Here is a 22,052-nt window from a genome sequence, read left to right as displayed (position 1 = left end):
TGTATGTATGTATGTATGTATGTATGTATGTATGTATGTATGTATGTATATAGGGTGATCATATTTATGAATAGAGTTCGACAATTTATTCCAAGCTCTAAAATATATAATTGGAATATAGTAAATAAAAGAACTGAATTGCATTGTATCATAACTAAGAAATATGTGCTTTATGAATTCAAACATATTCTAACTAATCTAAGTAGCTTATAGCCATTGCTAGATGTTACTGTTTGGTTTGTGGATACTTCTATAAGGCTAAACTGGAATAGTTTCTAATTATGTAAAAAAAGATTGATTTGATAAATCAAATTATGCACAACCAGCTAAGTTGGAACCTATAAGGTCACATAAAATAGAATGATATTAATGGCAAATCGATGTTTGAGCTCCTCGCTGGGAAATTAGGACGACAAATACAGGTGGTGGTGATGGTGGTAGTGGTGATACTAAACACTATGAAATAAGTGCCCAAACTTTTGAAGAGTGGATTTGGACCTTGACAACCTCTATATTTGATACTAGTGAGTGTCGCTAAATGGTGGAAAACAGGTGGGGAGGTTGGGGATGAAGATGGTGTGGTAGCGATGGGGATGGAGATGGTATTGTGGCGGTCACTGGCAAAGCTACATAGGAGCAAGGAGAGGCGGTCGCCCCTCCTTTTGCCGGAAATTAAGCCTAGGAGCGACGGTCCGCCTCTCCAGTCCCTTCGAAAAACTTGCAATGCTGTGAGGGACAAAGTTCCAAAAATCTTAGAGGAGGATGAAAGAGAATTTCAGCCATCAAAACCCAAACTCGCGACCCGTTCTCCCCTCCCTATTCAAACCCCTGCACCTTGCAGATCTCGTACGCAGGTGGGGTTTGAAGCTCGAAGGAAAACTAGCAGCGCTGGTGTGTGAAGGTGTGAGCAAATGGGAGAGGTGGGCTATCGTAATTTTGGGCTAGAAGCTTTTAAACAAAACAAAAAAAATGAATGAGGTCCTGGGCTATTGCAGTCATGGGGTTAGGCCCAAAACTTGGGCCTAGTTGATATAAAATAAAAATAAAAAGGGTTGGGTCGCAGCCACAAGAGAAAAAGGAAGACAAAATTAAAGCACATTTTTCAGTAATTAATCTCACTCGGAGACTTGTAGAGACTCCCACTAGACTTTGGCACTCAAAAGATTCGTGATTTCATTGGATTTTAAGATTCTTGCATTGACTTTGGTATTATCGGTTGCAACTTGCATTGACTTGGGAGCAGCCTCTCCATAAATGGGGGTAAGGCTAGCCGACATTCACCTCTCCCAGACCCTGCGTAAAGCGGAGCCTTGTGCACTGGGTACGACCTTTAACTGTTTCAGTAGAGAAAATGCTTTTTGCTATAAGTATTCTCAAAACATCACTACGTAACAAAATAGGAGATCAATGATTGAGTGATAGCTTTGTTGTTTACATTAAGAGAGATGTTTTTGCTTTTATTGATAATAAGCTTATTATGCAACGTTTTCATGACATGAATATCGCCGGCAACAATTGTAACTTGTTTGTATTAATACATTATGAACGACTTAAATTTTTCACTATATAAAAGGATTTTGTTGTCTACATTTGTTTGGAACCTTGTATGCTTTTAAATTTCGCCCCTCCTCTAAAAAATTTCTAGCTTCACCACTGGTGGCGGTGGGGATAATATGAGAGAGAGAGTATGCAAGAGGGGCGATGTGGGGAGGAAAGAGGGCTTTCTTTTAGTATTCCAAAATTACCAAAATAACCTTTCTCTGAACGGGATGAAACAGACTCATGGGTAGACTTGAACCAACCCCTTATCTTAACAGATTGAATGTTAGTCCAATTATTTAAGCCTCGACCTAGACATTGATTTTTTTTCATCTCATTTCATTCAAGTTAACAAGATGTGCATTAAATTGTCATGTCTAATGGTACTGTCGACAATTAATGATATGTGTGGACAAGTTTCTTTCACTCCAATGACATCACTAAATACAGAAACTTGTGCCTCCTTGATATTTAAGGTTTAAGCATTGTAGAGATTGAGAGGTAGGATAAACTCTCTCCATTTTCTCTAGCTAGCTAAAGGCCGGCCGTCTTGGATGGCTTTGCTAGCACCACCGTCAGCTCTCCCATGTATTCATCTTTATCTTCGAATCTTGCTTGGCGTGGAAACTTAGAGACCAGGTCCATTTTGTTATTTTTGGATTACTTAGATGGGTAGTTCAAGCATGAGGCTACCTTAACAATGGTGGACTCGATCAGGTGAAATTAATTCAGAGTTACTTCAAGCATGAGCTCCTTTCCTCTTTTCGGTCTCCTTTCACCGAAAGAAAAGTTGTATGACAAGACAAACCTAGACAAAAATCCTCCTCTATAAATGGGAAAACTTTTGCGTGTGACCATATCTCACCTTCATATTGAAAAAATTCTGAATCAAACATATAAAGCTGAAATCTCAAAATTTCAAAGGCAAGGCCCCTTTATAACCAGCATCACCATTATTCATGATTTCTATTGACTATAACTGTGTACTTAAATCAGGAGTCCGAAAGAAAAGAAGTTCTGAGAATATATTTCTTTACACGTATATTGTTGAATTTGTTTTTGTTTTTTTTTACATTAATCTCAACATGTTTAATAATATCCATTAGATATATTTTCAGATAAAATAAAAGAAATTAAGGGTTGAGGGGGTTTTATAACATTGAATATGAAATGTTGAAACCTGCCTCATCATTTATACTCATATATCAAACAGAAACGACGGCCATATTTGGAACTTGCGACAAGTGAGAAAACGCCAGTAAAATGAGAACTGCCATGATCAGAACCGGAATAAAGAGAAGCACTAAAGGCGGTGGTGGTAGTGGTGGCAAAAGCAGCGGTAGTACCACAAGAAACACAGTCAAAACGATCAAAAACATGACCGATATGATGCTAAAGTACCTCAACATCAAACTCTGCACACACCTATATTGTCGTTGAGTAGTCTCTTGGAGGAAGTACATACACCACCCATGAATCCAATTCATGTAGCGTAGTCGCCGTCGATGGTTGTAGCATCGACACGTACGCCTGGCTTCAAAGCCAAATGATACAACAAGAACATGTAGTCAAGATATTGATAAATTAGGGCATATATTAGTAAAGAGGTCCAGGATTTTGCTTACTTGACTGGTATAGTTGTTTACTTTCGGATTGAGGACAAAACTCTCGACGGATATAAAGCAAGCTTGCCGGAGCTTCTGAGGCAAGAGGACTTGATGAGCGTGAAGGTGTTGGGACAGATAGATTGGTTTCTAGGTTAAGATAAGAGGACTCGAATGGAAGTGAAAGCGAAATGTGAAGGAAAATGAAATAAAATAATGGAGAAGAGAAGTAGTAGTAGTAGTGGTACCTCGGAAAACAGATATTAAGTTAGGTGGCTGTAGCCTTTGTCTCCGTCAAACCCCTGACTCTTCTGTCTATGTCCCGGTTCATTCAACCAAAACATATTTTATATCTAAATGCATAATGACTATTTATGGGTTCATTGTGCGGGGTCATATATTTGAAAGTTTGGACTTATTTTCCACTTTTCTTTCTTTTATCTTTATCTTCTAGCTTACGTACATAGGGAAACAGATACGTACGTTCAATATTCTCTCTGTATTAATCTATACTATTGTTAATTCTTGGCTAAAATTCATGGCCATATATCAACTGTTGGATTAAGATTTAATGGTTGACATTTCATACTCATGGAGGTGGGGCTATTAATTATATATATGTGTAAATTACAAGGAAATTGTTTTAGAAGTTAGGATCTCAATGCTGGCCTGCCTTCCTAGCTTGCCAAAAGGTCCAAGTTTGCGATTGTAATCCTTAGTACGAAGCAATAAAAAATAAGTTAATAATTACAAAAAATCTAAGGTTATGACCACTCAAATCCACGAATTAATCGTGGTTAATTTCATATTTTTAATGTAGGTTTTTCTTTCTGTTTCTTTGGTTTTTACCTTTTTTTTTATTTTTAAATTTGATAAATAATTTTTTTTTTTAGTTTTAATTTAGGTTTCCGTTTAACACGTTGGTATGCAAGTCTAAATAAATCATTATTTAGTTAGGCGTGCCTTGTTCTTTCCTTTTTGTTCTTTTTTCTTTTTGGTCGAAAAAACCTCATTTCTTGTTGAATTTCATGTTTTTTTTTTTGGAAACTTGTTAAACTTCTTGTTAGGTGACACACCCCGATCCTAGAATCAAGGCGTGCTGACCGTCACGCCTTGATTCTAGGATCCTTCTCGGGCCCGTTCCACCACCGTAGCACGATATTGTCCGCTTTAGGCCGGGATGTGACATTAAGCGTGCCATGTTCACTTTTATATTGAAGTTTATCAAACAAATTTATAGCGCATAAGCATCTCTAATGCAATGGTGTAGACAATTGAATTGAATAGGCAAACTCATTTTGGTGAGCTATATAGACACACTACTACATTTAACTATTTGCGCGACGAACAAAAGTTGGTCGCTCAAATTGTCATTTTGTTGCACATTGGTCGCTCAAAGTGTCTTCCTTTTGCACATTGGTTGATCAAAATGTCATTCTAATAGCGGGTCGCCCCTATTTGGACTAAATTCACAAGGAAATATAGGGAGTTGTTTAACTTGGTTGTGACCCCGAGGCATCAGTAGTGGATGCCGATGTCATGTTGGGCATGCGGGTGCGGGGGCGGGGGGGGGGGGGGGGAGGTAACCATGCCTGGGAGACCCAGGGACCAACTAGATCAACCAGATCCAACAAATTGGCCGGCCTGGGGTCCATTTCTGTTGGAGCAGTGGCGGCTGCAGTAGGAGGCGAGGGAATCGAACGGGGTGCGGTCATCACCGCCTTATGACTTCTAATAAGTTGTGTGATAGGAGCATATTTTTGCAACTTAGTTAGCTTGTTTTCTTGCATTTTCATAGTTAGTTTCTGTTTATTATAGTGATTTAAGCTATTTTCATGTGTTTGTAAGTCCAAATGACAAAATTGGCAAGAAAGTGCATTTTGGAGCATTTTAAAGCATTTTTGGGTTGGAATGGATAGCTTACATATGGAGCACAAGGAATGGACAAATTTGAAGTTCAAGAGAGGCTAGGAATGTGCTAAAGAGTTGAAGAAATTAATTCAAGACATTGAAGATAAGGAATCAGCTCAATAGAAGGAGACATTATCCAAATTGCCTTATCTTATCCAAACCTTATCCAACCTTATCTTATCCAAACTAACCTTATCTTATCTTATCATAGCCTAATCTTATCATACCTTAATTCCAACTGTAAAGGGGGATTATTTTCAGACTTGGACACATAAAAATATGATTCTAGAAGTCTTATCTCTTTTCCTAAAAATCTGGCGCCTGGACCCTTTCTAGAACGTCTAGAATTTGCCGTAGGTTCTTAGTCCCTTTCCTCCTTGGTTTCTGCCAAACCCTAGTCCTTTTCCTTCAAGAATTGTGTCAAAATTTATCCTTCTCATCTCAGGATTTGTGCCAAGTTCCCTAGGCCTATATATACATATTTTCTGCGGCACAATTCAAACACCACCCCCATATATTTCTACACCACAATTCACACCAATTACACAGAAATTCATCAAGTGTTGTAGCAAGGGGAAGGAAGGAAAGGAGAAGCCTTTGTGCCGTGCCTATGCCCAAGCTTTTGGGAGTGCTGGAGCGTCTTTGGGGTGTCTTCTATCCTTGTTTTAGTTTTACAATTGTGTTGATTTCGTTGTTAATTTCTGCAAACATGAGGAACTAATTCCGTTTTAGTTGGAGGTGAATTCGAAGCCATGGACATATGTTTTATATGAATTTATTACCTTCAGTTATTGTTTCTTGAGTCTTAAATGTGATTTGCTTATCTGAGTTATCAAAACTTGTTTATGTATGTAGACTGAGGGTCGACACTTAATTTGCATGCATGAATTTGATGCTAGAGTATAAGGGAGTTTCACCTAATTGTTATGAACTTATATTCACAAGTAGTGGAAGTCACTAGTCATGATTGTGTTAAGTAAATTCTAGGCAGGAATATCATGCTTTTCATAGTTACGAATGCTTCGTAAATGCTTATGGTTTTCAAAGAACTTAATGACCTTTGATATGTCTTTCTATCATGCTTTTCATAGTTAGGGAACTTGATAAGGATAATTTGGTTGCGATGTGTATTCCATCCAATTCAATGAGTTAAGGAAAATCTGATGGTTAATTTGTGCTATCACGGTTTGTTTGTACCATACTTGACCAATCCTGAAACTACTGAGCATCAATCAACGTTATACCGTCAAGGACCCAGAAGAGTTTCCCTCCAACCAGGAGGCCAATCACAGCACAACACGTGTCGACATCAGAAGCCAATCATAGCGCGACATGTGTCAACATCAGAAGCCAATCACAACACGACACGTGTCAATGTCAGGATGAAACTAGAAACTCTATTCTATAAATAGAGATCATTCTCTCACAATATTGCCTAATGTCATTTGTACTAAATCATTCACTAGTACTCACTAAAGGAGAGCTTGAACCTATGTACTTGTGTAAACCCTTCACAATTAATGAGAACTCCTCTACTCCGTGGACGTAGCCAATCTGGGTGAACCACGTACATCTTGTGTTTGCTTCTCTGTCTCTATCCATTTACATACTTATCCACACTAGTGACCGGAGCAATTTAGGAAAGGTCACAAACTTAACATTTTCTGTTGTACCAAAGTCCTCGCTGATTTTGTGCATCAACATTTGACACCGTCTGTGGGAACGATACTTATTCCAACTCTCTTCAGCTTTGCCAAGCTGGTTTCCACCATTCATACACTCCATTTTGACCAGGCATCCCTCTCCAACATGGGGAGCGAAGGAAGCCACAGCACACAGAATGACACCCCTCTTGCACCTAGTGCGAAGCAACGAAAGAAGGAAGAAAAGAGGGTTGTTCTTCAAGCTAAAGTTGACGAGCTAGAAGCTCAGAACAACAACATAGCAATGAAGAATGAGGTCCTCCAAGAGCAGTATGAGAAGCTCTTTGAGACACTCCACGAAACTAGGTGTACTCAAACACGCGAGCTCGTTACCCCTGTGGACATCAACCATCATTTGGGTGCCCCTTAACACGGAGGGTTACCTCCTTTCGACATGGGTATCCCTGATGAGGAGCGAGCTAATCATCAAAACATTGATCAACATGAGACTTCTCTCAACCCAGATGCTTCGACCCGAAGCAGAAGAAGTGGACAAAGACACATTCTTGCAGAAGGGTTGGAAGGATCGAAAGTCATTTAGCGTGACTGCCGAGACTTCCTAAAGCAACGTCGAGAGAATCCCCTCTATATATGCTCGAAGATCAATGACCCAAGGGTTTCTGAAAGACTCAGTCCCCTCCCATGACCCAGACCAACTGCCAATCTTGGGAAGAAACGACAGGTTTCAGAGGAATATGAAGGTACAGGGGACTCTGAGGTATTCTGATAGACTCGCCTTAGAAGTCAGTACGGCGAGTCTAAGAACAAACCACATGCCCTTGCTCAAACTTTCCTACTTCCAAGAGGCGATGGAGACTTATGAAAGAAAATTCCAGTGGTACATGACTCCATTCAGGACCCCCTTGTCCTACAGCTCCTTAAGGAAGTAAACAAGTTGAAGGCCGAACGTCAGGCCGAGATACTTGACTGGAACCAACCCAGGCCTGGCCCTCTCACAAGAAGGATCCTCGACACCCAATTCAAGCAAAGACAAAACAAAAGCTTAGTTTACAACTCTATACTGGAAGGGAGGACCCAATTGAACACCTTAACCTTTTTGAGTCCACCATGGCATATCGGATGCACACTGACGAAGAGTGATGTCTTCTCTTCCCCTCCACCCTCTCTGGCGGAGCTCTAAACTGGTATTGCCGTCTTCCACCTGAAACAGTAGACTCATTTGAGGAATTGAGGAAACTGTTTTTCTCTTAACACATCTTCCAGACCGATCGCTTGCATTCTGCAGATGACTTGTTCACTGTTCGATAGAAGCCGGACGAGTCACTATGAGAGTATGCCGGTCGTTTCAGCCATGATTATTCTCGCTGCGCTGAGGCAGATGACAAGACTGCCTTCAAGGCCTTCACGGCAGGCCTACGTGATTGTTTTTTCAAGTACATGATCAATGCCAACACTTGGAAGACTTACTCTGAGGTGATGGCACAAGCTTACAACCACGCCTCTGCCGAAGCAAGGACATACAAAGGGAACCCCCATATGGTTAACCCCTATCAACAAGTGGGAATCGGAAGTCAAATTCTACCAAGTGAGGAGATATTGGCCATTCAGACACCCATTGCATCATCTCCTGCCTCATTTAGCTACTCGCTAAGTCACCAAACGTATATGTCTCTTGGTAAGAGGAAAGATTTTTACTCTTAGCAAGCCCATTACAACAAGAAGGATAAAAGTTTGTATCAAGACAACAAGGGGTGAACGTACCATCAACTATTATGACTATGGGTCCATGCCTCACTCTTTCAAAGTGGAGGACTAGGTACTGAAACAAATGCTATTATAAGAAGGCATACACATTAGAAATGTTTTGACTTTCAACCGCTTAAGATCTTTTATCACACAAGCCATTCAGTAAATATTTAAAGAAGTGGGAATTCAGACAACTTCTTTTGAGTCTTTTGCGTTCCTAACACTGGAACACTTGGTCTATGCTGACCTACCCTTAGACTCCAACTCAGAGCTTCAACATGCGTACTTTGACACAAAGTATGTGATACTAAGTGTTACAACCAACATGGTTCACATATCAAAAGCATGGATCCCTTCATGCATAGCAAAACATTCATAAGCATCACTCATATCAATCAACATAAACATCATACATTCCAACACATTTACACATAAACATCATACATTCCAACATATTCATACATAAACATCATACATTCCAACACATCCATACTTAAGCCAACTATGCTTCGAAAGGGTTCAACATATTTTGTGTCTTCGACACTTGCTACATTGTGCCTCGACACCTTGCCCTTATTCTCACCAACCAGGTGATGAAATGTGAAAAATGAACTCATTTTCATGCCACCAACCAGGTAATGAAATGTACAACCCATACTCTCTTTCATGCCACCAGCTAGGTGATGAAATGTACAACCCGTACTTTAATATTATTTGGCAACTTGCCACTTATGCCACTAACCAGGTGAAGAAGGAACTCATCTTTATGCCACCAACCAGGTGATGAAATGTATAACTTGTACTCTCCTTCATGCCACCAACTAGGTGATGAAATGTACAACCTGTACTCTAATAACATTTGGCAACTTGCCACTCATGCCACCAACCAGGTGAAGAAGGAACTCATCTTCGTGCCACCAACCAAGTGATGAAATGTACAACCCATACTCTCCTTCATGCACCAACCAGGTGATGAAATGTACAACTCGTACTCCGTACTCTCATTCATGCCACCAACCAGGTGATGAAATGTACAACCTGTACTCTAATATCATTTGGCAACTTGCCACTCATGCCACCAACCAGGTGAAAAAGGAACTCATCTTCGTGCCACCAACCAGGTGATGAAAAGTGATGAAGGAACTCACCTTCGTACCACCAACCAAGTGATGAAAGCAACTCACCATTCATTCCACCAACCAGAAAACGAGTGCTACAACTTATACATGTGAACTCTTAGCATTCACAAATAATAAAAAACCCTCAAGTTTTACAACTCAACTAAGGGAGCACTTATGCCCAACAAGAGTTATAGTCATCAACAAAGTCTTATTGCAAGCCAACAACAACTTCAGTGCATGACATACGAAGATCAAGCTATTCAGCCTTCTTGCATTTGCTAAAGACATTTCCCCTCTATAACAATGCAAACACTACAACTCGTAGAAAGCTTCACATACTCTTAATCAAGACAGTGTGAAGTAAACCTAATTTATGGTGCCAACAAGAGCTTCATCAAAGGAGTTCAACCATAATTCTCAAAAGCTTCACACACTCTTGATCAAGACAGTGTGAAGCAAAACCAATTTATGGTGCCAACAAGAGCTTCATCAATGAAGGACAACCACAATTCTCAAAAACTTCACACACTCTTGATCAAGATAGTGTGAAGTAAAACCAATTTATGGTGCCAACAAGAGCTTCATCAATGGAGGGTAACCACAATTCTCAAAAGCTTCACAAACTCTTAATCAAGACAGTGTGAAGCAAAACCAACCACAATTCTCAAAAACTTCACATACTCTTGATCAAGACAGTGTAAAGCAAAACCAACCATAATTCTCAAAAGCTTCACACATTCTTGATTAAGACAATGTGAAGCAAACCCAATTTATGGTGCCAACAAGAGCTTCATCAATAGAGGGCAACCAAAATTCTCAAAAGCTTCACACATTCTTGATCAAGACAATGTGAAGCAAAACCAAATTATGGTGCCAACAAGAGCTTCATCAAATGAGTTCAACCACAATTCTTAAAAGCTTCACACACTCTTGATCAAGACAGTGTGAAGCAAAACCAATTTATGGTGCAAGAAGAGCTTCATCAATGGAGGGCAACCATAATTCTCAAAAGCTTCACACACTCTTGATCAAGACAGTGTGAAGCAAAACCAATTTATGGTGCCAACAAGAGCTTCATCAATGGAGGGCAACCACAATTCTTAAAAGCTTCACACACTCTTGATCAAGACAGTGTGAAGTAAAACCAATTTATGGTGCAAACAAAAGCTTCACTCTTGATCAAGACTGTGTGAAGCAAAACCAATTTATGGTGCTAACAAGAGCTTCATCAATGGAGGGCAACCATAATTCTCAAAAGCTTCACACACTTTTGATCAAGACAGTGTGAAGTAAAACCAATTTATGGTGCCAACAAGAGCTTCATCAATAGAGGGCAACCACAATTCTCAAAAGCTTCACACACTCTTGACCAAGACAGTGTGATGCAAAACCAATTTATGGTGCCAACAAAAGCCTCATCAAAGGAGTTCAACCATAATTCTCAAAAGCTTCACACACTCTTGATCAAGACAGTATGAAGCAAACCAATTTATGGTGCCAACAAAAGCTTCATCAATGAAGGGCAATTACAACTCGTAGAAAGCTTCACACACTCTTGATCAAGACTGTTTGAAGCAAATTCAATTTATATGGTTCATCCAAACCTTCGACTACTACAAGGTGTGGCTTGCATCACAATCTCTTGCTCAATAGTGTGGAAGCAAAATTTGTATATGTTGTCTCTCCCACATTTTCAAATTTCTAGTTTCCCAAAAAAAAAAAAAAAAAGAAAAAAAAAAGGAAATTCAGCAAAGCTTCATCAATAGAGGACAACTACAAATTCTCAAAAGCTTCACACTATCTTAATCAAGATAGTGTGAAGCAAAATCAATTCATGGTACCCAATAAAGCTTTAACCTCAAAGCTTCACCTATAAAGCTTAAAATATATATATATATAATTTTTTTTTTCGGAAATTCAAAATTCGAAAATTTGAAAATTCGAAAATTTGAAAAAAAAAAATTGCCTAGGCCTTCTCTTCTTTGGGCCTAACAACTTTCATAACAAATATATATGAATGATGAGTTTTGGGCTACCATTTAGAAAGGAAAATGGTGAAGTTTTGTTACTTTGGAAACTTGGCTACTAGCAAGACACCTCTTTCGTCAACTCCCTTGACCAGAGACTTGGGGGACTTCTACCATATGCTATTACACCTTGATACACGGAAGTCTCACGACCACTCAGTAACTTGGATTTTTTCAAGTCTCCAATCGAGAAGTTTTCCTCACTTAGAAATTAAGGGAGCACTACCTCAACCTACATGCTTCACTCACAAAGCTTTAACATACAAGCTTCAACAAAAGGAAAAATTCAAAGAATTTAGTGAAGAAGGCCTTGGTGTATTTAACATAATACGTTGAAATGAAGCAAAGCTTGTTTATTGATATCTCTGATAAGTTACAAATATGTACATATACATGAATCAAAATAAACAAACAAGAGGGAGCCTTCACAAAGGTTGCTCAGGAGAAGTCTCAGCAGTCGGCAGAGCCCTAGAAAGATGAGTCACCAGAGGGTGATTATTCAGAGTCTCAGTACTAGATAGAACCTCAGAAAGAGGAGGCACCGAAGGTTGATAATTTGGAGCTTTATTACGCGGTACAACCCCAGAAGACGAAGGCAATAAATGCATTTGGAACAAACCCACAAACCTCTGATGGTCAAGTAAAATCTGACCATCAGATTCCTGCAGTTGGTTGAGCTTCCTCTTCATGTTTGTAGCATAGTCATGTGCGAGCCTGTGCAACTGTTTATTCTCATGCTTGAGCCCTCTGATATCCTGTTTGAGACTTATCACTTCAGCCGCTAATGATTCAACTTGGCGGGTTCGAGCAAATAGGCGTTGGGCCATATTAGACATAGAACCTGCAAACTGAACACTGAGAGCTAGAGAATCCTTAACAGCCAACTCATCAGACCGTTTGGAAAGAAGTCTGTTATCTTTGGGAGTGAAAAGGTTTCTGGCCACCACCACAACGGTCATATCGTTCTTCATCACAGAGTCCCCAACGGTAAGAGGACCAGTATGGGATAAGAAGAATGGGCGCCATATGTTTTCTTGAGAAGGCATGGCTGCCTCTTCACTAAAGTTCAAGTCAAAACGATGGTTAGATGGGCCAGATATTCTTAGAAATGATGAAGGAGAAATAAGGTGCAATAAATCTCTGAAGTAAGGGGAAAATTCCTACAAGCAATAATTCTCTGAATGTACTTCTTGCACACAATGGGTGCCCTTATAAAAGAAAGGGCAACAGGGCTGTTAGTTTAAAAATCGAAGAGGCACCACTCTTCGGATTCCGAAGAGGCACTACTTTTCACACGCAACAGCAGCTCATTGGGTACCGCAGATAACTTTGCCAAAGATCTCTGACAAAGTTTAGACACATAAATTTTGAAGGTCCAGCTACCCTACTATTACCCACAAGGGTAAAGGAACAACACCACTGCTTGATAACTAGAAAGTCCCAATGTGTGTCAACCTCCGTGCTCCGTGGCAAGGCAGACTGGCAAAAATGCCCAACCTTTACTCACATTCGAGAAAACACTCCCAACAAGATTGGTTGCTCAAAAATTGAAGAGGCACCGCTCTCCGAATCTCAAGAGCCAGACTCCCAACAGGATTACGTGTTCAAAATCGAAGAGGCACCACCCTTCGAATCTTGAGAGCCAGATTCCTAACAGGATTACTTTATCAAAAATCGAAGAGACACTGCTCTCCAAATCTCAAGAGTCAGACTCCTAACATGATTGCTTTCTAAAAAATCGAAGAAGCACCGTTCTCTGAATCTCGAGAGCCAGATCCTCGACATGATTGCTTGTTCGAAAACCGAAGAGGCACTGCTCTCCGAACTTCTAGAGCCGAATTTCCTTGGATAAAGCTTGTCTTCAATCTTTACACGCAACATCAGCTTTCCAGATACCACAAACCACTTTTTCAAAGTGCTATGACAAAGCTAAAACACGTGAAGCTTGCAGCTCCCATTACATTGCTATGACCAAGAAGGGTACAAGAATATCACTACAACTTGTTGTTAGGGAGACTCCTATATATGTCGACCTCCATCCTCCACAGCCAGGCATACCTGCAAATAAAAAAAATGCTCAACTTTTCTTCACATCCGAGAGGGCACTCCTAGTAGAGTCTCTCGAAATACTCAGCTTCTTTTCCCCTCGATAATACCTCTGTAAACAAGTCACACCAGAGCAAGAGTATCTCATATCATTAGGGTTAAAAGCAAGAGTATCCAATATCATGTTTTTTCCTTGTCTTTTTTTTTGGCCTTGTTCTTACTTACAAGACAAGGAGAAAGAAAGTAATCAGTCAGCACTTGGAATCAAGCTTCCAGTCAGGAATTGGCTGCTTGGAACCCCTTGCCTGATTACTTACCTGGCATTGCTCTCGAGTACTCATCTTCAACATCTTATGCTTTCAGAGAAGATACCACATTTGCCTGAGGAATAGATAGGGCAAGTGAGAATGATACAAGGAAGCATATGTAGACAAACATAACAGAACACGTGCCGATACATCCACTACTTTGTCAACAGAAAAAGTATCCCATATCATCAGGGTTGAACGTACTCTAGATTTGATGGACTTGTTTTGACCCTCAAATTCTTGAGTCGGCCTTATACTCTGGAGGAAACCAGAAAACCCTTCAGCCCAGTTCAAGAATAAGCCTGTGGAAAGTTACTTCTTCAAAAGCAAAAGTATCTCATATCATCTCTTCTCCATTTGCTTCTCCTTATCCTTGTTGTTGTTTACAACACAAGGAGAAAGAGAACAATCAACCGGAAGTCGAAGTCGAACCTCCGATCCAGGTTGCTTGCTTGGAAGTCTGATTGCTTACCTTGTTTGTTACCTCATTCGGTAAGTCTCCTAGCTCGGTGACTTAGGGGACTCTTACTACATGGTTTGTGTTGCACTTGACCAAGCCTGAAACTACAAGTAAGCTTTAAGTCAACTTGATATATTACCTTGTGCATCTCCACTGGTTAAAGATACCACCCCTAGATGGAGGAAAAGTACTTCCAGAGAAGATGCCACATCTACCTATAAGACAGATAAGGCAAGTGAAAACGATACCACACTTCGGTACTTAGAAGTTTCGTGATTACTAAGCAGCTTGAATCTTGCAAGTCCCCAACCGAGGAGCTTCCTTCACTCAGGAACTTAAGGAAGCACTGTTTGTACCATACTTGACCAATCCCAAAACTACTGAGCACCGGTCAATGTTATACCGTTAAGGACCAAGAAGAGTTTCCCTCAAACCAGGAGGCCAATCACAGCGCGACACGTGTCGACATCGGAAGCCAATCATCGCGCGACATGTGTCAACATCAGAAGCCAACACAACACGACACATGTCAATGTCAGAATGAAACTAGAAACTCTCTTCTATAAATAGAGATCATTATCTCACAATATTGCCTAATGTCATTTGTACTAAATCATTCACTAGTACTCACTAAAGGAGAGCTTAAACCTATGTACTTGTGTAAACCCTTCACAATTAATGAGAACTCCTCGACTTCGTGGACGTAGCCAATCTGGGCGAACCACGTACATCTTGTGTTTGCTTCTCTGTCTCTATCCATTTACATACTTATCCACACTAGTGACCGGAACAATTTAGCGAAGGTCACAAACTTAACATTTTTTGTTGTACCAAAGTCCTCGTTGATTTTGTGCATCAACACGGTTAACTTAGGGTGTTGTCATTCATAGTCTAAAGGAATAATAACTGGAAATTGGTTTGTATGCATATGTCATGTGTGGAGAATGACCATTTAACTAGCCTTTCAACCTTTTCAATTCACCAAATTCGTTTTTATAATGTGTTTTATGCAAAGTTTTTGTTTTAAGTTTTAAATTCATCAAAAACAATTCCCCTTTCATTGAGTCTTGTTATTTGGGTCAAAGTCTGTTTTCTTTTAGTCTTTTAGTCAAGTTAAGTCTTATTTTCGTCGAAATCACTTGTTAGGTCTAGAGTTGAGTCTTTTTTATTGTTTGTTGCTGTTTTGAGTGTTTTGAGTCAGTTTTGAGTCTAGAGTCTAATTTAGTGTTTTAAAGTTCAATTTGTGTAGATTAGCAGCCCTTCTAATCCCCGGCCTAAAACGATCCCTATTTTCATATACTACAATCATAGGGTTTTAATTTAAGGGTTTTAATTTGAGTGTTAGAATATTTCACATCACTGCGATATCTACACAATTAGAAAAAAATTCAATGCATATATATGGTTAAACAACCAAATTACGATTACAACATTCAAACAACCAAATTAAAACATTTTGCAGATTAGGCAGATTACTTCCAATTGAAAATAAAAAGCATTGCCACTAAATTCACATTATTGTCTGAAGAGAAACCACAAATTAACAAAATATGAAGGAAGAGAAAAACAGTTAGATTTCTGCAACTGAAACACAAGAATTGATACACTAATAGAAAGAAGAGAAGCATATAGTCCAACTAAATGGGAACTTTCAGAAAGTGGGTCGTACACCAGCCCGTCACACAGAAGATGACATTTATTTCTTCGATTGTTGATTAAACCAAAATTTATGAGGACTCTGCCATAAACATTTCAGAAGCTTTCTTGAAGCTTGCATATCTTGTGCAATACAATTATATGAAGAAGTAAGAACACAACATAACATGAGACTATTTGTTAATGGAAGAATCTAAAACTAGTTCTTATGAGCATGGATCTTCTCCATCTTCAAAACAAAATAAATTTCATAAAATCTAGTACCAATAATATAAGCTTAAGTCTAATGCTAAAATAATTTTTCAAAATGCTTTGAAAGTCAAGCTTATACTTCAAGCCATATTTTTTTGCATAAAAATGGTTAAGAAAATAGTCAAAATACAAACTTTTAACCTTAATTCTTACAAATTAGGACTGATGTACAGAAAAGGAAAAATCTTTCATGTAGATGCTCTTGGAACATGCAAGCTGAGTGAATCTAACGACATATACCGGAACTATGGTGCTTGGTTGAAAAATTATCAAGTATGACTAGAGAATATTTAGGACCTACCCTATAATTACATATCAAGAATGATCCTTTAGGGACACATAGAACATGAAATTAAGAAGTAAGAACACAACTGAAAATGCACTTTCAGATAAAGAAGCTGCAAAAATCAGTGAAACAGAGAGAGTTCCATAGGAAAAAGAACCAACCAAGAAAAATGCAACACAGTTCACCAATTCCAATCAACACAGTTCACTAATTAATCTGTGAAAAGTGTAGTCATGAAAAATACAACTAATATAGATTAACCAATCTGATTTATTCATAATTAAGTCCCAATTCCAATCCCAATTTGAATCTAAAAACTACGTAAGTCTCAGCATAATCTTACCCTAATCTAATTAAGTCATGAAAAATGCAACTAATAGAGATTAACCCAATCTGATTTATTCATAATTAAGTCCCAATTCCAATCCCAATTTGAATCTAAAAACTATAAAAGTCTCAGCATAATCTTACTCTAATCTGATTAAATCATGAAAAATGCAACTAATAGAGATTAACCCAATCTGATTTATTCTTAATTAAGTCCCAATTCCAATCCCAATTTGAATCTAAAAACTACAAAAGTCTCAACAATTAGAAGAAAAAAAAAATCAATGCAACAAAATATGGCAACTTTTAGCAACCAAATTTGTTGCTCGAGAACAATAATATGCGGTCAGGGAAGAAGGAAAACAAAGATTTGACACAGAAAGTAGGACCACTATATGTTCAAGCAAAACTTAAAGCTTGTTAAGACAATTTAGTTTAGAACGATTCCGTAACAAAATCTCATCACAAAAATCAAGCCTATAATGCTAGTAATACTTGAAATAGTATAAGGTCATTAAGCACACCCTAAATTATTCGAAATAGCTTACCCTAACCCAAAATATTTCACCAAAAGGCCCGAAATTAAGGTTCTAAACATTAGAACCCTAATTGTAGAACCCTAAAGTATATTAGAACCCTACTTCTAGAACCCTAATTCAAAGCAATTATCAAATCAAAGAAATTATTCAAAACATCATAACCCTAATTGTAGAACTCTAATTCCTAATTTGACTAGAGTTAAGTAACTTGAAATTTACCTTAGAGGGAGAGCATTGTCGAAGGAGGAAGAGATAGGTTTGTTGGAGGAGGAAGAGAGAGGGGGTGTCAGAGGAGGAAGATAGAGGGTTGTCGGAGGAGGAAGAAAGAGGGGGGTGTTGGAGGAGGAAGAGAGAAGGCTGCTGGAGGAGGAAGAAATGGTGCAAGGGAGAGTTGAGGAAGATGGCTATCGGAGGGAGAGTTTTCAGAAAAGAGAGGTGAGGGGAAAGTGGGAAAGTGTTTGTAATTTCAGTTTAATCTCGAGGTTATTGCGTGACAAACAGAAGATATTCATCGTGCAATAAATTCAAATTTTCATGAAATTATTTTCGTGCGCGCCCAATTTTCAGCTCATTGTGCGACGAAGAGTAATTAATTGTCGCGCGACGAATAATATTTTGTTCGTCGCACAATGAGTTGAAAATTTAATTTACCTAGGTAAATTTTTTAAAATTTATATTTATTCAAATAAAACCAATTTATTTATAACATAAGATAATTAAATTACAAAAAAATTCCTTTCTATGTTTTACATGGCAAGACCCCAATAAATTGCATTATTCATCATCTAAACTATAAAGGTATCGTTGTTATCATCACTTTCGGTCTCCTGATCCTCATCCTCGATAACTATGTCACCGTCGTCGTTCGGGCCCACTGCAACATTGTATCACAGACGATCACCGAGGTCAATTGTAATGACTAAATCGGTATTTCTATTGAAGGCATTCCTTATATCTGAAATGGTTCTTGGATAAGATTTGTAACTTGAAGTGTTTTCGCATCGTTTTCCATTGAAGATTCTAAATTTTGGTAAGCAACATTGTCATCAGTTGGGTCTTGTTTTGGTATAACATACACGTTCTTCTGATTCATCTTCTGAACAACTTTCCAACCTCTCCCGACTTTAGGGTTATCTAGATACAAAATATGTTTTGCCATGTTTGCCAAAATGTAAGGGTCGTCATCGTACCAAGTTCTGTTTATGCTCACAGATAGTAAACCATGGTCAATTTTAACACTTTCTTGCCTATTTGGGTTTGTATCAAACCATCGACATTTAAACATGATCACTTGGTATCGGTCTTTGTAAAGCAATCGCGCGACAGTTGTTTGTTTGCCATAGAAATCAATGTACATACTTTCGCCTCCACCTGGGACATGGACACCGCTATTTTGCATACACAACTTGTCATCTCGTGCAGTGCTTAAAAACTTGACGCCGTTAACATGGCAGCCCGAGAACAATTCAGTGCAAATCAGGCTGAACACCAAGTTATATAACTCTTCACTGTAAGTGGGGGAATTCGATGCTTTCAATTTATTCACCTAATATTATACAAAAACATACACAAGTTAGTTTGAGAAAATTGAATACTACAATATATATCACAAATGTAGAACACTTATAACTTACACATTCTAGAAACCACTGTGGAAACAATTCTCGATGCTTCTTGGCATACAAATGTGATGGATGTTCTCGCTTCATCATCTCTTCATGCTTATCTACGTATGCCATTATCTCATCACAATTGTTCAATACAAACCAATGCGTTACCTCCATGTCACTTTTGGAAAAAGACTCGCCTTGTACAAAATCTCTAAAGGGTCGTGCGCTTTGGGCAAAAACAGAAAGTTTCTCCTTTCTCACACTCCCGTCATTATTGCGCTGAGGATGATTGAAAGTTGTCTCCACAACTTTTAAATACATTCCACAGAAAGTAAGCGACTCATATTGAACCCAAGCCTCTATAATTGATCATTCGGGCTTCTCCCTGTTGTGTACATTTTTTTTCAGCTCCCCGAGAAGCCTGCCAAAATAAAATGATGAGATAAAATTAGAAAGCGTGGGTTAATGATGCATAAATAAATGATGAGGATTATATACCTTTCTATTGGATACATCCAGTGATAGTTGACAAGACCAGCAAGCAATGCCTTTTCGAGCAAGTGAACCATCACGTGGATCATACTTGTGAAGAAAGCTGGAGGGAATATTATCTCAAACTTGCATAGGACTTGGACAATGTCATGGCATAACTAATTAATGTCCGTCTTTCGCAACGTTCTTGCCATCATTTGGGAAAAAAATATGGACAACAACATGATTGGCTTCTCTACATCTTCAGGAAATAAGTGTCGAATACCTACAGGAAGTAGGCGTTGGAAAAACATATGGTAGTTACGGCTCTTTAGTCTAGCAAATTTACCCTCGTCAACATTCACGCAACGTGCGATATTAGAAACATACCCATCAGGAAACTTTACAGAAGAAACAAATTTTAAAAACTCTTTTTGTCATTCGGTTTCTTGGTAAAAAACGCAACATCCCTTCTAGCTTTATCATTGTCCCTATTCATCCATAAACCCCTCTGTATGCCCATTCTTTCCAAATCAAGATGAGCTTTGATCACCTCGATATCTAGAATCATGCCCACCAATGTGTCAAAGACATTTTTCTCAACATGCATAACTTCGAGGTTGTGTCTCAATTTTAGTTTCGACCCATACGAGAGCTCAAAAAACATAGGCTTATGCGTCCAGTTCATATGTGTAGAAGGTTTGGTCAAACTCACTATTTTCCCGAACGGAGCAAAATCTAAACGGTTAAGCTCTTCCAAAATCTGATCATCGAACCATTCTTTAGGTCTGAGACGATGCTCTGTGTTCTCGTCGAACTTTTTATCCTTTTCCCGCCACTCGTGGTCACATGGCAACGATCTTCGAAACATTTCAGGCATACAAATAAGATGTTACATCATCTTTACATACAGGGCAGTCAGACCATATAACCCTTAGTGCTCTACCCAGAAACCATTGCATATACGAGAAAATTGTTCACAGTCTATATAATTGCTGCCCGCAAAATGAACATCTTCCCAATGAACTTATCATACGTTCACACACCGTTTGTCCATAAATCCTTTAGCTCATCAACTAACGACCTTAAGTAAACATCGATTAACCTGCCAGGATCCTCAGATATCAAAAGAGTCATCATCATGTATTCTTTTCTCATGTATTTCCAAGGCGGAAAATTATATGGGAATATGAAAATCGGCCAAGTGTTGTGGTGTTGGTTTAGAACCCTGAACAAATTGAATTCGTCAGTTGTAAGTCCCAATCTAACATTTCGAGGATCAGCAGCAAACTTGGGGATGTTCAATTGAACTCTTTCCATGCCTCCCTATCTGCAGGATGCCTCATCACATCATCATTTGCCTGTTTTTCCTTATGCCATCTCATATTTATGGCAATATGCGTCGACAAATACAATCGCTGCAACCTAGGTTTTAGAGGCAGATAACGCATGACTTTTTGTGGGATCTAAGTCGTTCTATTATGAGATGTCATTTTGAACCTCAACTTATTGCATACAAAGCATTTATCCAATGCTTTATTCTCTTTGTAGAATAAAATACAATTGTTTTTGCAAGCGTGAATTTTTTCATAACCCAATCCAAGACCATTCAACACCTTTTGCGCATGTCTATGGTCTTTGGGCAAACAATTGTCCTTCAGAAGTATTCTCTTGAAAACTCCTAAAAAAGCAATCGAAACACAGGTTCGACATACAATACTTTATTTTTCCATGCATTAGTTCCACAATGGCCGTGAAAACGGAAAACCTCTCGCACCTTGGGTATAACTCTTGGTTGGCATTTTTTAATAGTTTTTCATATTGTTTGAACTCTGCACTGTCTATTGGTGTAGGCACGTCATCTTCCCCTTCTTGATTGGTGTTTGTCGATGCAAATGGAAAAGCATCATTTATAATATCCATGACTTGTTCATTAGGATCCACAACAGGTTCAACATTGTCCACTCTTGTGGCGTTTGAAGATGAAGCATTGTCTAATTATTCCCCATGATGGTTCCAAGTATTATATGTCTCAATCATTCCATTCCTTACTAAATGAATTCCAACATTTTCAATTGTCTCCCTTAACGTGTTGTTACACCTTCTACAATGACACCAGATTCTAGTTGCACCCGGGTTGTGTGTACATGCAAAAACAATAAAAACCTCGATTCCATCCAAGTATTCATCTGTGCATCTATTCGAGTTCTGTATCCACGTCCTGTCCATAATTCCTAGAACCACAATAACAATACAACAATCACAACTTCATAAGAAATGATAATGTCACCTTATGTCTCCAGTAAGGGCCTTATCCCATTTGGGAATGCATAGTCATGTCACGTAATTTACGGCTACATCAGATTAGATTTCAATGTGGATGAATTTCGGCAGCATCTCAATACAGTTCTTCAGGTGTACGACGCAGATATAAAATACCTATGTACCACCCGAAGAACGTACAGAGATGACACCGAAATCTCCA

The 22,052-nt window shown here is 38.8% G+C and overlaps 1 long non-coding RNA gene across 1 annotated transcript; it reads right to left on the bottom strand.

The window, feature by feature from the left end:
- Positions 1-2,663: 2,663 nt before the first annotated feature.
- Positions 2,664-3,377, bottom strand: LOC126598518 (uncharacterized). Its single transcript, XR_007614867.1, has 2 exons — positions 3,165-3,377; positions 2,664-3,073 (listed from the first exon to the last, which is right to left on the bottom strand). It is a non-coding gene; the product is annotated as an uncharacterized LOC126598518 (long non-coding RNA).
- Positions 3,378-22,052: the final 18,675 nt, after the last annotated feature.

The sequence above is a fragment of the Malus sylvestris genome, chromosome 14 (assembly GCF_916048215.2).
Source record: "Malus sylvestris chromosome 14, drMalSylv7.2, whole genome shotgun sequence".
Taxonomy (NCBI): domain Eukaryota; kingdom Viridiplantae; phylum Streptophyta; class Magnoliopsida; order Rosales; family Rosaceae; genus Malus; species Malus sylvestris.
The sequence above is the reverse complement of the archived record's forward strand: the minus strand, read 5'-3'. Positions and strand labels throughout refer to the sequence as shown.